This window comes from Squalius cephalus, assembly GCF_949319135.1.
Source record: "Squalius cephalus genome assembly, chromosome: 23".
NCBI lineage: Eukaryota > Metazoa > Chordata > Actinopteri > Cypriniformes > Leuciscidae > Squalius > Squalius cephalus.
The window spans coordinates 22,159,611-22,176,803 of record NC_137144.1 but is presented as its reverse complement, the minus strand read 5'-3'; the positions used below and the strand labels follow the sequence as shown (position 1 = coordinate 22,176,803).

The 17,193-nt window shown below is 36.2% G+C and overlaps 1 long non-coding RNA gene across 1 annotated transcript; it reads left to right on the top strand.

Moving 5' to 3' along the window:
- The first annotated feature begins 622 nt into the window (after positions 1-622).
- LOC307151022 lies at positions 623-16,327 on the top strand. Its single transcript, XR_013819805.1, has 3 exons — positions 623-841; positions 14,449-14,573; positions 16,287-16,327. It is a non-coding gene; the product is annotated as an uncharacterized lncRNA (long non-coding RNA).
- Positions 16,328-17,193: the final 866 nt, after the last annotated feature.

Below are 17,193 nucleotides of genomic sequence, written 5' to 3'. Positions count from 1 at the left end.
CTGCATGCTTTCATCCTCGCCTAGAGCAATAACTGAGTGACTTTGTTCAGGTTATATGTAATACTTTTGTCAAAAGTCTTAGCTTTCATGCCTTGACATGGAATGTGATCTTTTATTGAAGTTATAGCTTCTAAAGGCTGCTCAGATTACATGCATACTCAAATATAATTGTAGTTTATCTGACACTTGAATCTAAAGTGTCTTATATTAGTACAATTAAAGATGAAAAGAAATTCTTTAATGTTACAATGTTTGAAAGAAACCACCCCTTGTGTCATCTTTGGTTACTTCCCAAATAGAGACTTCCATAGAGCGCCATCTCCTGGCGGGCGGCGATTTAACGCACCAATTTTAAAATGTGTCGAATAAAATGTGGCTCGTGCCACAATTTTACTGATAAATCCTTGCCTGACGAGGTATCGAAAGATTTTCACCTCACTCACTATATTTCGACAGTAAAGTGGCGTGTTCGTTTTTTCCCAGTCAGTTGTTTGGAATCTGAACTAGCGGTGGACGATTCGTGAGTGAATAAATCTTCTGAGTCGATTCCTTTCAGTTGAAACCAAAATGGCTAAGACTGTCTGAATCGGCTCGCTAATCTGAGTCATTTTATCAACTCAGTCACGCACTGAATCGTTTGAAGCAGTGTTTCTCTACCAATAAAACAGTAAAACTTACTTCAAAACGGAAGGGAGAAAAGGATCGCTGTATTAAGTGAATGTTAATCGACAATCATTTGAAACAAAACCTGAAAATAAGTTTGACAGGGATGTAGAAGATCTTTCATTTCAACAACACCCGCTCGCGCAGCTACTCAACAACGACTCTACACTACTTGCAGGTAAAGACATTTTTCGCCAAAAACTCTATCAAATTAGTACGCAAATTACCAAAAGTTCTTAAGCACTGCATGGTTTTATTTTTTATTTTATTATTATAATTTTTTTATACATGCCGTGCAAAAATGACTAGTAATTATTCACCACAATGTCTGATAAGTTGCTATTGATATAATTGGGTCATTCTATGAAAATGTCCATTTTTCTGTCCCTAGCCTTTACAGAAATATTACACTTAAAAAACACGTTAGGGTTACAATTTCTTTACATTTTAAAATAAAACAATATGTTATTTGAACAATTACACCTTCTTGAGCCATCAATGTGGCAATATTTGATTTTTATTAATTATATAGAATTTCAAGCACCACAGAAGTGCCCGTCCCCACAGTCATGTATAGAGGGAAAATGCTTTATTTCGGGGTCAATAACAGATTTTTACACCATTTAAAATACAATAATGTATACATAACTATCAAATATATTATGTAAATGATATATATATAAAAAAAAAATGCAGAATAAATATTATAAAATTTATAATGAAAGTAGTGGTCCCCTGGAGTTGTGTCACTGGTGTTACCGTTAAACAAAAATCTCTTATTTTGAAATAAAAATCACACTGATGACATCACTTGACTTCCTTCTTCCAATTTCCTGAATATCTATGAAGAAAAGCCCATGGTAAATCCACTGTCTCTTTTCAATTATCAGAAATCTTCTCATTTATCTCATGATTTCATATGAAGCTTTTAGTTGAAGTCACTGGTATGACCTACTTTACTGTTAGGTAGGCTAATTGTAAAAAAAAAACTAGAATACAAATGGATTAAACTACTTAATTTAGTTAGTATACCATGATTGACAACATGTGGTTTGTTACCTTGCAGCAGCCATTTTGTAAAATAATTTTTTCATGAAAATTGTCACTGTTGTTACTGTCACTGGTGTCACCTTTCTTATGGGTAACACCAGTAACACCAGTAACACCAGTGACTTCCATTTATAGATAAACTTTATTGTGTCACTGGTGTTACTGTCTTTTTTTCTGTCACATTAATGCAATGTCACATGTGACATAGTAATAATGTTACATCCATTTAATTCTGCTACACTCAAAAGTTAAGATTTAAAGGATTGCATCATTACTTGATTTTAACTGGTTTTCAAATATTTTCATTGTTATAGCAAATAGATGGTAGCGCAGATGAACTAACCTCATTCAAGCACACTTTTAACAAACCTGATTAAAATAAATAAAACATAATCTCCTTATTTGTTGCATTATTATTATTTTTCGCTAACTCTGTCTACATGTGCTGGAAAAAAAATGTGAAATAATATTTCATAAAAACCTTTAATATTGCCAAAGGAGTAAGGTAACACCAGTGACAAAAAAATGGTACGTGCGGTCTTTAAATAAATGTACAAAAAATATAAAAAATCATTAAGCTGTCATTTATGCGTATTCATAAAGTCAAAGGGTAATCTAATAATGTGGTGTAAGTTTAAATGTTAGAAAAAGAAATCAATTTTAAGACATCTTGCCATACCAAAAGTGGACGTTTCTGTAGAATGACCCAATTACTGGTATTATCAATGATCAATGGCTACTTTTTTGAAAGGCAATTTTAAGACTTCTGTGTTCTACCATTTTAAAAGCATTTTAGAGATGCTTTTTGTAGCCCATATTCGGTCTATGTTTAAATTCTGTTTATGTTAATGAATCCATAGCACGTCCATCTTTGTTTGCCAATGTAAATGTTTCTTCAGTGACCATTTGTAAAGGGCTTTTAGAGTGAAACTAAATTTAGTAATAATTATTATTTTCTTTTTACTTGTGACATGTCAGTCACTAGCCCAAATCTTTAACAAATCTAGTGATTTGTCTTTGGTGAACTGTCATGAAAACATATAAACAAAAATGAAAATTTCAGTTCTTCCCACTGAACGTTGTTGCATGTCATATACTGTATGTCAGTGTCATTGCTAAAAAAGCACTTCACCTGGGTCTAAATGGGCCTGAAACATGTCCACATGTCAATATAAAGCGCATGATGCCTGTAATATGGCTTAAATGTAGGTAGGCTATAAAACACTTCACTCTTTTTGTTTTCTTTCTGCTACTGTGAGACACAAAGCGAATGCACAGCAGCATTTCTGTGCATTTATCCTGTCAGCCGCTAATGGCAGAGTACTCGGAGCGGCTGCTTTTGAAACCGAAGGACGTTGTGGCGGCCCGGTTGTTATTGCCAAACTTCCTTTCCAACAGCCTTTGCTCTGTTTAGAACGGGATGGAAAGGGCTTCTGGCAGCTGTTCCGATTGTATGGCTTGCTTGAGAGACCTCTGTGCTTGGCATCCGAGGATAACATCTGTCACTCATCCAGCACTTCAAGACAATGAGTACAAAGAAGATGTATTGATTCTGAACGCAACCCTGCTGGCCGGACCCGTGACAGGGGAAAGTTTGCCTAATATTGTAATAGGAAGAATACTGAATAATGTGTTTTATTTTCAAAGCTGTCGTGAGGGGATCATCATTTTTAAGAAGCCAGGATTTATCATTCAATTTTTAAAGACAGCCGCACTATTGACAGTGAAGCGAGAGATAGTTTTAAAAAGGCACAACCTTATCAAACACTTCCTACTTTCCTCCACGGGACTTATGGCATACATCTTCTTTTTTTTTTTTTCATTTAAAGCTAACATAGAGACGTTATCCCGCAGAGACCCGAAACCATTGAATTTTGAGCTGAGGGCTGAATGCAAAGCGATATAACTAGGCCACCGATGCTGTTTTGTTTCAGAACGTGGCTTAAATACAGCATCGGGAACAAGAATCTGCTTTCTGAAAGGGCTATATTTGTTTTTCTTAAATCTCTGAAGCCCATTTGACATTTCGATAAAGTTTTGATAAATGCTTAGGGGTGAAGATGGTACTAAGGTGACATCTTGCTTCCTAAAATGGATCAAAGCAGGCAAGTTTTCTTTATAAGCTTCCTGCGGATTTGTGTTTGACTTTTTTTGTTATGAGTGCTGCGAAATGGAGCGGTTCAAAAGAAATGAAATATGAGAGGTGACTTGTTCTTTTGTTTTTAAGATGTAAACACCAACAATAGCATCCAACCCACGAGTGTGACTGTACTTGGCCCGATTGCTTTCGTTGATAAATGAAACTTTTTTTTTTTTTTTTCCTACATTTGCACCATCCTCGAGAGAATGAGAATGTCCTTTCGCCGTGTGCGGTGGCACTTCGCTGTGAAATTGGAATGAGTCACTGTTTTGCATTTACTAGATGTAGCAGCTCAGTGGTGATGTGACTAGTACAACACGACTTGTTTAAAGAAACAGTTCGACCAAAAATGTAAATTGTTGCTGTGGAACATATACAAAAGAAGAGCTTTGTCAGAATGTTAAAACCACGCATGCAACTCTCAAATCTCTAAAATTTTAATTTCTTTCAAGCAAACAATGGGGTTTGGTGTCATATTTGCCAGCCACTATGTTCAAAAGTTTGGGTTCGGTTAGATTTTTTAAACATGTCTTTGGAAGAAGTCTCTTGCTCCTCAACGCTGCATTTAGGCTAATTGATCACAAATACAGTAAAACAGTAATATTGTGAAATGTTATTACAATTCAGAGGAACTGTTTTCTATTTGAATATATTTTAAAATGTAATTTATTCTTATCAAGGCAAAAGTGAATCTTCTGTGTCACATGATCCTTCAGAAATCATTTTAATAAGCTGATTTGGTGCTCAAGAAGCAATTTTTTTTATTATCAATGTTGATAACAGTTATGCTGCTTCATAATTTTTTCCAGGATTCTATGATGAATAGAAAGTTCAAAAGAACAGCATTTATTTGATTTGTTTTATTGTTGCAACAATCTAAGTCTTAAGTGTCACTTTTGATTGCTATTTAATGTGTCTTTTGTAAATAAATGAAATTTTCACATAACCCCCCCCCCCCCCCCCCCCAAACTTTTAAATGGTAGTGTATTGAAATATTTTACAGATTTGTAATTTTTTCGGGGTTTTATTGGATATGGTAATTTACTCTATTTTTTAAATTTAGATTACCTTTGCCTTTATTTAATGCTCACTTAAAGTTAATCTTTAAAAAACGTTTAAAAGCAATATTTAGCAAATCTCAAAATGAATATGCATTTTTTATAATGTACATTAGGAAGTTGTGATGCATAAATTCACTTGTAGCATTTTAATTATTAAACATTTTATTTATTTTTCATTAATTTAGATAAAATGGCATATCAGCCAGTTATAGTTTATATAGTAAAATTATTAGCTAATCTGTATTGGCAAATCCCTACAAATGATATCTGACAGTTTATATTTTTTGGTCTGTTGATCTATTTTTTTTTTTTTTTCTTGTCAAGAAAAAGTCATAGGCTACTGATTTGGAATGACATGAGGTAGATAATGATAATGGCAGATTCTGAATTTTCTGTCAACTATTCCTTTACATTACATTAAAAGGGACACACAAGATGACAAAATGATGAATGTCACTAATTTAAGTGATCCATTTAACTATTAACTCCTATTTTGAATAAGTCTTTGTAAACAAAATATCTCCCTTGTTTTCATGAAAAATGCTCTCGAATGAATTTCAGCACACAATTTCAAATGTATTGTCCTAGGTCTTGTCTTTGGACAGGACTCCCATTAAATACCTATTTTGTGGTGTCTGAAAAGTGTCGTATGCTGATAACATGCTCTGAAAAGACAAAGGCCTTCAACAAAAGATGCTCGCATTTCCCGCTGTTAGAAAAAGCGGTGAATGTTGCCGCGTTGAAAGAGAAAGCGAGTGAGAGGGACAGAGCTGTAATTTTGGAGCGTCGCAGCTCTTTTCACTTAACCGCAGTGTAACAACAATGACGAAAGGCTATCTGACACTGAGGGTGCCCATGCTGAGAGAGCATTCGGTTCAGCACAATCTCAAAGGGTTTGGAATATAAAATAAATTACACTGCTAAAGTCAGTTTTAAAGGGATGGTTCACCCCAAATGAAATTTCTGTCATCATTTATTTCACCCTCAAACCGGTATGAATTTCTTTCTTCTGCTAAACACGAAAGAAGATGTTTTGAAGAATGTCGACCAAACGGGGTGAACTATCCCTTTAAGGGAAGAAGAGTAAAAAAGGAAAAGTAATGTCTTTATTATTAGGCTAATTTTGGAAAAGACGACTGGAAATAGAAAATGGAAAAAGTGTATAGAGACTGGTATGACATTATAATTATTTTGTGTGTGTGTGTGTGTGTGTGTGTGTGTGTGTGTGTGTGTGTGTGTGTGTGTCTATTCTTGTATATTTCAGAACCCAAATGTCACCTACTGAATAACATACAAATAAGCTGCTAATTGGAATAAATGCTGTTCTCTATTTCAAAAGTCTGGGTCTGCGAGACGTAATTTGAACAACTAGAAAATTTGTTGTCTGGGTCAGTTGGGTCAGTGGTCATTGCTCTTATAAAACTATTTGACCACAAAATGTCACAGTCAGGTAAGACTGCATTTGTTGACTGCCTTTAAAACCTGTATTTGGTCTTACTGAGAGAAATTGCAATGAAAAAGGGGAAATAGTGAACCCCAAATTAATTTTATTTCTAGAAATCAAGCATGTTCTTTTCATTTTCACCTTCTGTGTGTAAATACTGTAACTGGAGGTGGGTTGTTTTGACTCGATAGCTGATTAAATTACTCATTGCAATAATCTGATACCGTGTACGCTATTCATCATGTGAGTGAGTTTACGGTATTTGCCTGTCAGCAGTGTGTGTTTTTGGTAATCTGTCATTCTCTGAGATGGCTTGTGCTTGTTTGCTGGAATTGTGATGTGTTTGCGGGTCGGCGGGCGTTTCACCGTGTGCAGTTGCGGCGTCTTCGTCTAAACCTTAATTTTCCCAGACCATCAGCCAATTACGTGATGCATGTCAACGTCTTCATCCTCATATGTGCTCTGCTGAGCTCGGGTGAGAACAATATACAATTTTGTTGTCATTGTTTTGGGAGGGTTTTCTATTATTATTTTTGTAATCTCAAATACGAATCACAAATGGCATATTTATTTAAGAGTGCATTTGGTTACAAATAGTGGCAGTCTCATGCATCCATCCTTTAAAATGGTCTAGTCTATGCTACACTATAGCTTTCAAATTTCCAAATTTCAAATTAAAGTTAATGGTGGTTTATCATAAACTGATGATACCACACATTTTTTTTATTAAATACATTTGATTATTTTAAAGGGGTGGTTGATTATGATTTCACTTTTCTAACTTTAGTTAGTGTGTAATGTTGCTGTTTGATCATAAACAACATCTGCAAAGTTACGACGCTCAAAGTTCAAAGCAAAGGGAGATACTTTCTTTTAAAGAAATTACTTTTAAAGGACTACAACAAACGACTGGTTGGGACTACATGACATTCCTCCCGGGTTAGTGACATCATGAACCCTAAAATTTACATAAACCATGACATTCCTCCCGGGTTAGTGACATCATGAACCCTAAAATTTACATAAACCCCGCCCCCGCGATTTATAGATTATCATGACAGAATATGCTAATCAATGACTAGAAGATAACATAAAATGATCAACTAACCATTCAGAAATGTTGTCTACGTTTTCTCTTCTTCTTGAGTCTCTCCATCTTTCTGTCTCCGGTTTGAACATTAAAGGCTAAAAGTTTTTGAAATTTTCAATGCATGTCTGTGTGAGGTAAAAGGACACAAGCTGTTGAAGCTCCGCCCTCTGTGCCACGAGCAGCAGCTCATTTGTATTTAAAGGAACAGACACAAAAACGGTGTGTTTTTGCTCATCCTCAATATCTGTGGGGTATTTTGAGCTGAAACTTCACATACACACACTGGTGACATCAGATACTTATTTTACATCTTGTGAAAAGAGCATTATACCACCCCTTTAATTTAAGTGGGTTGGATATTTGTGTATCTGTATTAAAGTACAGATGGACTAAAATGCAAACAGTTAAAAATCCAAAGTTAAATGCATCACTTAAAAGGCCAGACATCTCTTCACTGAGAAATCTCATATTGACTTGAATCATGTAAACAAGCCAAAGACATCTTGAAAAAGTCAAAGGGGTGGAGAGAGAGCAAGATGAATGTTTTTCCTCATTTATACCCCTGGTTTTCACCTTGACACTGTCACCAATGACATGTAGGTCCTGCGATTTGCAGACCTGTGTGGGTTGAATGCTCTCTGTCTCTGAGTGGGTTTTGACTCCATAACATGAAGCCAGAGTGGTCTTGATGGTTTGAAAGATCTTTAAATAGTTGTTTTCCATGCCTTTCTTGTCAAAACACTCCAAATTTGCCGTCATTGACAATCCATCATTAATGACTATGTCTATGACTGTATGACTTTACTATAATTTATGGGTTGCTCAAAGAAAATGTGTTATATAATCTGTCTGCCTGTCTCCTTTCTGGTGTTGTATTCAATTTTAAGTTCAAATTTATACAGTACCATTCAAAAGTTTTGGGATTGGTAGAGCTTTTTTAACTTTTTTTTGAAAACACACCAAAGTTGAATTTATTTGATTAATATGCAGTAATAATAACATTAAAATATTGTGAAATATTATTACAATTTAAAATAATTGTTTTCTATTTGCATATATTTTAAAATGTAATTTATTCCTGTGATGCAAAGCTGAATTTTCAGCATCATTACTCCAGTCTTCAGTGTCACATGATCCTTCAGAAATCATTCGAATATGCTGATTTGATGATCAAGAAACATTTATTGTTATTATCAATGTCGAAAATATTTTTTTTGTAACCATTTTTCAGGATACTTTGATGAATAGAAAGTATAAAAGAACAGCATTTATTTAAACAAGAAATCTTCTGTATATTGGGCACTTTTTAATATACAGTATATTGAACTTTTATGACTAATTATATATTTAGTTTAATATGATTTATGTACACATCAAATTATCAGATATTATTATAATTATCAAAATATATTTAATTATATATAAATATTGTAGTATTATATCATTGAATGTATGTAACTTTTTTATTTTTATTAACATATTTTAATTTTAGACCTGTCAGGATGGTTTTTGTGGGGAATTGTGTACATGCCTCACCCACCTGTGTGTATCTCGTCATATCCGTAAATAGAGAACAGTTGCTCCGGCTACTTTGTGGATGGTGTGGGAGTGGCATAGGTTAGTTGTCAAAACGCAGCTAAACCTCAAACCTCCGCAGAATCACCCGTTTAAAAAAAAAAGCAGATCAGAGGAGACTCTGCTGGAAAAAAGAGAGCGCGACAGAGCTCGTAATAAAACAAGAACCAACATTGACTTGGCTTTTCAGAAATGGCGAGAACTAAGGGATTTGAAATGCTGTAAAAGCGATGCAGAGATGACGTTTTTTTTACTCGACAGTTGAGTCAGGCATATTACTGAACAGATAAATTTCCATTTGTAGCTCTCTATCAGAGTTTATTGTGAAGCGTTACATTGTGAAGGCTCATTTCATTATGGCTTTTTCAGCGCTGTGCTGGAATTTATTTTCAAGGAAGTACTGTGTCTTTTAATGGGTATAGCTATGGTAACGTCTTCAGCTAGTCAGCTTGAGATACTTCTCCTTTTGAGATCTAATCTGGTTATATCTCTTAAAGGGATGCTCCACTTTTTTTGGAAATAGGCTCATTTTACAACTCCCCCAGAGTTAAACAGTTGAGTTTTACCGTTTTCGAATCCATTCAGCCGAGTTTCTGATATTTAGACTATTGATATTAAGGCTCAATCACAATTCTATTTTATACCCCTTTGCCTACCCCTAACCCTTCGCCTACCCCTTACCCTTGCCCCTTGAAACAGAGTTTCAAGGCGTAGGGGTGAAAATATTCCCCTAAGAAATGGGACACCACTACTACACCGTTTCATGTCATTATACATCGTTGCTAGCGCCTACGTCACAGGAGATGCGCCAATGTTTATCACAAACTTCCAAGATGCCGTCGTCAGCTGTAGTCTTGCGTGAGTTACAGCTATTTTTTTGCATTTTTCTTCTGAAGTTTGCAGAAAACAACGGAGAAGACTATATCTTCGACGCCTAATGCTGCGTTCACACCAAACGCGAATAGAACGTCTGGCGCGAGTGATTTCAATGTTAAGACGCGTTGACGCGCGTCTGGAGGTCTTGCGGCGCGAATAGGCGTTTATCGCGGCGGACGCGAATTCGCCTCATTCGCGCGTCCACTTCGCTTCAAACTTTTGCTTTTTACACGCGTCATATTGTTAACGAACTTTAACGATTTTTTTGCAACCGTTTCTTTGAAGAACATGACCGTAAACACTAGATTGAATGTGACATAAAGAAAATTATTATTGGCAGTCATGTTGCCTCTGTAGCTGGTGTATGCAGGTACATTTCTCATAGCCCTTCGTTTGAAGTGTGGTCCCGAAAAATCTTCGTTTCAAGGGCTATTTGGCCCTTCCCCTTACCCCTACCCCTCCAACCAAAAGAGAATCGAGACAGCCCTACCCCTTCACGGGAACGCGCAAAACGGAGGGGGAGGGGTAGGGCCAAGGGGTGAATTGGGATCGAGCCTTATTCTGATATTTATTCTCATTGACTTCCATAGTAGGAAAAAATATATACTATGGAAGTCAATGAGACCAGAAACTGTCTGGTTACTGATATTCTTCTAAATATCAGAAACTCGGCTGAATGGATTAGAAAACGGTAAAACTCAACTGTTTAACTCTGGGGGAGTTGTAAAATGAGCCTATTTCCAAAAAAAGTGGAGTATCCCTTTAAGGCCCCGATCACACCTAACTTGTTTTTTGCAGTGAGAGGCACCTATTTTCAATTGTTTTCCTATGGCAGTGAGCGTTCTGCGCGCTGTTTATGCGCCCCAGGCGCCACGCGTTTTACCGCCTGCTGTGCCTTGTGTTCTTACAGTTGAAAAAAAAAGCAACTTCGAGCGGAAAAAGCGCCCAACGTCATCGCGTTTGTTTTTTAGAGCACTTGTGATTAGACTGACAGGACAGCTGACTCGGTGGTTGCTTAGCAACAACAACAACAAAAAAAAAAACGCAGCGCACTGCCAGTTCTGTGTGATCGGGGCCAGTTGGCAGTGCTGTGTGCCTCACGTTTTCGAACCTGAAAAACGCGTTAGGTGTAATCAGGGCCTAGTAGTGAATATTTTATGAGCAGTAGGATAGCCATATTCATCTGCACAGTCACACAGAGCAAGTCACCAAGCAATGTTCTTCCACAAAATGCATGCAATTTTGTTTTTTAACTGTTATAGGGCCAAAAGTTACACAAAGTATGTATGTATGTAAGTTTCAGTTCAAACTAAAAATCTTTAGTTATCATTCTTGTCCAGTGAGAAGGACAGTCTCTTGACCACGGCCGTGGGCGGAGTCTGCTGTAAAAGCCCTCCTTCTGGCTGAATGAGTGACATTAAGATCACATTGTGGTTCATAATGTAATTTATACATTTCATCAACTAATGCAGTGCAAATCCATTTTCCCTTCCCAATCCTGAAGGGCCACATACATTAACTTGATGGCGAGGCAGAGTCAGAGGGTCCGACTAATGAGGCTAAATGTAATTAGAAGTCGTCTTTCCCCTTAACCCTCCTCGACAAACACCGCAGCTCCGGGCTCTCCACCGCACTAAACTCCAATAGAGGACTAACGTGAAATGAAACTTTAACAGCAGTGTAATAAGACTTACCGATAGGGTTTTATATGCATTGACCCAAAAAACTATTTAGAATAGTTCATTAATTATTTAAAATGATTAATTATAAATCATTTTACTCACCGTCATGTCATTCCAAGCCTCTGTAACTTTATTCTGTGGAACAAAAATAATAATTGTGATGCACAGGTTGTTTTTCCCCCATACAATTACATTGATTGATAATTGAACCGTTGAAGCTTAAAGTTTGCAAAAGGAACAAATGTTACTAAATATTCCTGACTGTCCTTGGTGCTTTCATGGGAGAAGTAGTGATGAGTCTAAATCTTTCTTGTCTGAACAAAACTGGTCTGAATGATTCATACATCAATCAAACTGATTCAGCTCGCTCAAATTTAACTCAGTGGCTACATCCGAAAACACACACTTCCCTACGATACAGTAGACGAAAAACAGTATGTGACAAAAGAAGTATGTCCAAATTCACCTACTCATCTAATCACCTACAGAGATTCTGAAATGTGCACATGATGGACACTTTACTATCCCATGAGGCCACGGAAGAGGAATTGTGAATGACAGTGAAGCCACATGATAATGACAACATAGCAAATGTAGTACTTTCATTAACACCTTAATTCATTTTACACACATTCATAGCGGCTGCAAAGTAATTACTTATTCAAAATTAGTACCTATAAGAGAGTATGCGATTTCAGACGCAGCCACTGACTCAATGATCTAATCACAGCGGTTAACAGACATCATCATATCAGTTGATGACTTCAGACTATATGCACTAAATAATTCCATCATATGGGCTACTGATACTTTTCTGGTGCTTTTGCATAATTTTTTAATCTTGAAAGCTTCCATCATTTTGTCTTTCACAGAAGAAAATCATACAGGTTTAGTGCAACATGGCTACTGATATGTAGATATGTATATATATATATATATACACACATACATATATACATAAATATATATTAGGGCTGCATGATATTGAAGAAAAATGTGATATGCGATAATAACTCATTAAATAATGCGATACGATAATGCTTAAAGTGTGTAAAATAAACTTAAATTATCTTTAAAATATATTTAAAATGAAATAACATGCATACATGTTTCACATTCTTTTTGTGACAAGAAAACATCCCTACAACTTCTGAAAGTGAACAGCAGGGTTTTACTGTATTATAAGAAGTGTTACTTTAACATCAGTGTAAAGGGCCCTACACACCGGGACGAATATCGGCGCGCGTTATTCGCCAGCGTTTTTCAACGCGTTTTTTTTGTTCACACCCAAGCGATTTTCGCTGACGATGAGCCGAGTGAACATGCAAATTCATTCCCTGACATTAGATGGCGCTTAATGTAAAACAGAAACCACTCCATAACAGTTCTCTTTTATCAAGATTTTTGTAGTCGCTGTTGCGTTTGTCATATAGTTCTTTATGTTCCGACACCAACGAGACCAGCAGCTCTACAATCATCTTGCCTTGCATCTTCCTCGTCTTATTTCTTCCCGGCAGTGTAGACGACGCTACTTGGTGTATATCTTCTTCGCCGTTACGTATGTGTGCTCGGCAAGACTGTTTTGTGTTTGAGCGCCCCCAAGTTGTGTTTTACTGTAACTTCAGAAGCTCCAGACACGTGAACAAAAGCGCCAATCTCATTGGTCGGATAGTTTTTGACGTGGCGAGTCAAACCAAAAAAACGAACCCGAGGCGTTTTTAAAAAATTACGCTTTTACGCGTGCCGTTTTTCGCGCCGGTGTACACACTCACATTGGCACCCTTTGTTTAGTCACGAGGCGTTAAACGTCGGCGAATATCGCGCGCGAAATTCGTCCCGGTGTGAACAGGCCTTAAACCACGGGGTTTAGGGGTTCAGGTTATCCTACATTAGGTTTATTTAACAACAGAAACTGAATAATCACATGTACAAAATAAAACACTGCTTTTTCACTGTATGAATTAAATATATATACTGATTATTATTAAAGCTACAAAAGTTATTCAGCCAAGAGCAGTGAGTGATTTTCTCTTTGTCTTTTGTTCAAGACCCCAGTTATTGCAAGCCGTTGCGATATGCATATCTCGATTAATACATTTGCAATTTTGATAATTTCGATATATTTTGCAGCCCTAATATATATAAATAACATTTAGCAAAATATGTCTGACTGAGAACTGACTTCAAAAAACCATTTTGAAACCAGTTGAAAAAAGCTTGTGCAATATTTGTTTTTGATGCTATGACCTTCGTACATTTTTGAGTGTGACTTAGGCCTAAGTGTCCAAATACTTTTTGGGGTCAGTGCAAGTTATAAGCATTCTGGCAGTAAAACAGTCCCACCACAGCTGTTTCTCAATGGCAATATGTTCCTGAGTCTCTCTGCAGAGCGAATTTTTAAGGCTCATTGGGAACATGTTGTACAGAAGCCGCCAACCATCAGGAGGGAGACTGACTGCAGCTTGGCTCTGGGGGTACAGACGCTGAACATTAGCCTCAGCTGGAGCCAAATTCTTAATTTAGACTTTTTCATATTTAATTTTTGCCAGTTTTTTTAGCGCCATGTGCTCTGTTGGACCCTTATCTTTCAGTTTAATAAATCACTTTGCAGTGCATTCTGGGAAGGACGAGTGAAGATACAGAGCTGGAGATCTTTAAATAATTGTTTACGGTTTGCGTAATGATTTGAGGCATAAAGTACTCATGTTTATTTATGGTAGATGTGGTACAGTAGAAAATACTTTTTTTTCACACAGTGGGCAATTCATGCAAAATGAAAGTACTTGTGGGCGAATACTAATGCATGATTAATCACCTAATATGAATATATAATTGAACTGATTAAATAATCTTATCACATTAAACAGGCATGGAGTTCCTTCAACCACTCGCATATCCAGGCGAATCCAGCAGAAGGGTGTTTGTAATTACTGTTTGAAGGAGAAAGACGAGGATGGGGCGGTCTTTATCAGAACACACACTGGTGCCTCAGGTGACTTTTGATTCCCAAATTCTTTGTTTGATCTCGCAAGGAGGCAACACGCCAGTTCCAATTACTCATTTCCCCCATTTCCAAAAACAGCAACTGAATCGCAACGTCTTCCTGTGGCATCTAACGTGAAATTGATGTTTATTCTTAAAATACATGGTATTTAAGATGGCCTCTGACTTCTTCTAACGTCTCATGAGGCAAAATCTACAGCATTGTTTGTTGCCTGAATGCAACCTTAATTTCTCAGTTCTATTCATCACACAGAGGAATTTACGTGGCCCGACAAATGCAATACCTCCACACAGATTGCCGTCTTGTTCTATTCCCCGTGTGATGCCCCTGAAATCAAGGCGTCCACTTGCTAAACTTTTATGTGAAGTTTCTGATCTTTTTCACACAGCAGTATTTGTCCTACTTAACGATGCACTATAATAGCAGCATCTGAGAAATAGGAAAAATATACCAATGAATCCAGCGATAAGCCCAGTAGCACCTCAATGCAGTACACAAGATCCGAGGGGAGGAGTCGGATCTTATATAAGGGGTGGAGATTGGTAGGTTTAGGGGTGGAGATGGGTAGGTTTAGGGGTGGGTTTAGGGATCAGGGGGTGGAGACTGGTAGGTTTAGGTATGTAAGGTGGGAGGAGTTGGATTTTATCCAACTCCTCCCCCCGGATTTTATGCTCTGCATTGAGGACCATCTCGATAAGCCTGATTTTCAGTTGTTTCCTCAGAGGCAAAGAGAATTTTTAATATTTAAATAAATAAATACAAGTATTATATATATAACTCAGTAACTACTATATAACTACTGTATATATATATATATATATATATATGAATGTATATATATATATATATATATATATATATATATATATATATATATATATATATATATATATATAACAGTTGTGCTGCTTAATATTTTTTTATAACCTGTGATTTTCAGTATTCTTTGACGAATAAAAAGTTAAGAAAAAATGTATTCAAATAAATTACATTTATTCAAAATAGACATTTTTTTTAACAATATACACTACAGTTCAAAAGTTTGGGGTCAGTTTTCTTTCTTTTTATGAAAGAAATTAACACTTTCATTCAACAAGGATGTGTTAAATTGATAAAAAGTGCAGTAAAGATTTATATTGTTAGAAATGATTTATATTTTGAATAAACGCTGTTCTTTTAAATGTTTTATTCATCAATGAATCCTGAAAAAAGTATCACAGTTTCCAAAAAAATATTAAGCAGCACAACTGTTTCCAACATTGATAATAACTGAGTATCAAATCAACATTAGAATGATTTCTGAAGGATCATGTGACACTGAAGACTGGAGTAATGATGCTGAAAATTCAGTTTTGAGCACAGGAATAAATTACACTTTAAAATATATTCGCATAGAAAACAACTATTTTAAATTGTAAAAATATTTCACAATTTTGCTGATTTTACTGTATTTGTGTGTTAATATTTTGTATAAATATTACATATATGCAATAAATATTGTTTAAACATTTCTTTCTTACAAGCTTAAACTATATATTAATGCTTTAGTTATATGCATTAATACTTAATTATATACTCAATAATACTCAATATGCAAAAAAAATTAACGAAAAAAAAAAAAAAATCCTGTCCTCTCTCCCCACTCATTTTAGTCTGTTTGTGCTCTTCTCTCTTTTCCGCCATCGTTCTGCACTCTCTCAGTGGGCGTTATGGTGGATGGTGTCGGCATACAGCTGTCAGAGGTAAGAATGCTCCGCTGGAGGTGACAGTCTGTGCTAGTCATACTGTGCAGGCCGAGCTTCAGACACACACACACTCAAGTCCCTCAGCCAACACACTCCACTCCTCCTCACACCTTTCTTGCATATCCTTTCATTGCCGTGAACTGTGAACGAGCTTCATTCGGAAAAAGCAATGCAATATTCAGGATAATTAAAATTAAAGATAATATCTCATCTTTCTTTTTTCTTCTTCTTTGTTTCCGTCCTCTGGGTATCAGATTGCAAGTTATTTCCTCTCATTTTCTAAGATATTGAAGAAGATATTCCAGATTTTTTTTTGTAGCCTATCATGCTGAATTAGAGATGCAATCTTGGGTGGCGTAAAAAACATACGAGCGGTAAATCTGATTATCTGTTCTGAAAAGCTTTATGCTTTGCCTCATACTCTCATTCCACTGAAATCTTATCAGTCCGGACATTTTTGAAACAATTGAAAGTAGCTCAGGGCTAAATGTGAATATAACAATGTCACGTTATGGTTCCGTCTACATGTTTCTTGGTGTTTTTATTGGCATCTTTTATTGCGAAGCACCTTAAATGCGCGCTCTTAAATGACACATTTAAATGGCTTGTGTTAATCTATACTGGTTTTTAGAGTTAAAGGAGAACTCCGGTCAATTTTAACATTGAGCTCATTTTTTTGTACATTTGGAGTGCTGTCAGTACAGAGAACAACGACAAAAATCGGTGTTGCCTACACCGTGTTATACTCTTTTTAAAATTTGCACCCTGTTGACTTCAATGGGGCAAGTTTTAAAGCTGCTTTTAGCCTCTTAACATCCTTGATGTGTCATTACAAGTGCACAGCCAATGTGAGTGATTCCTTC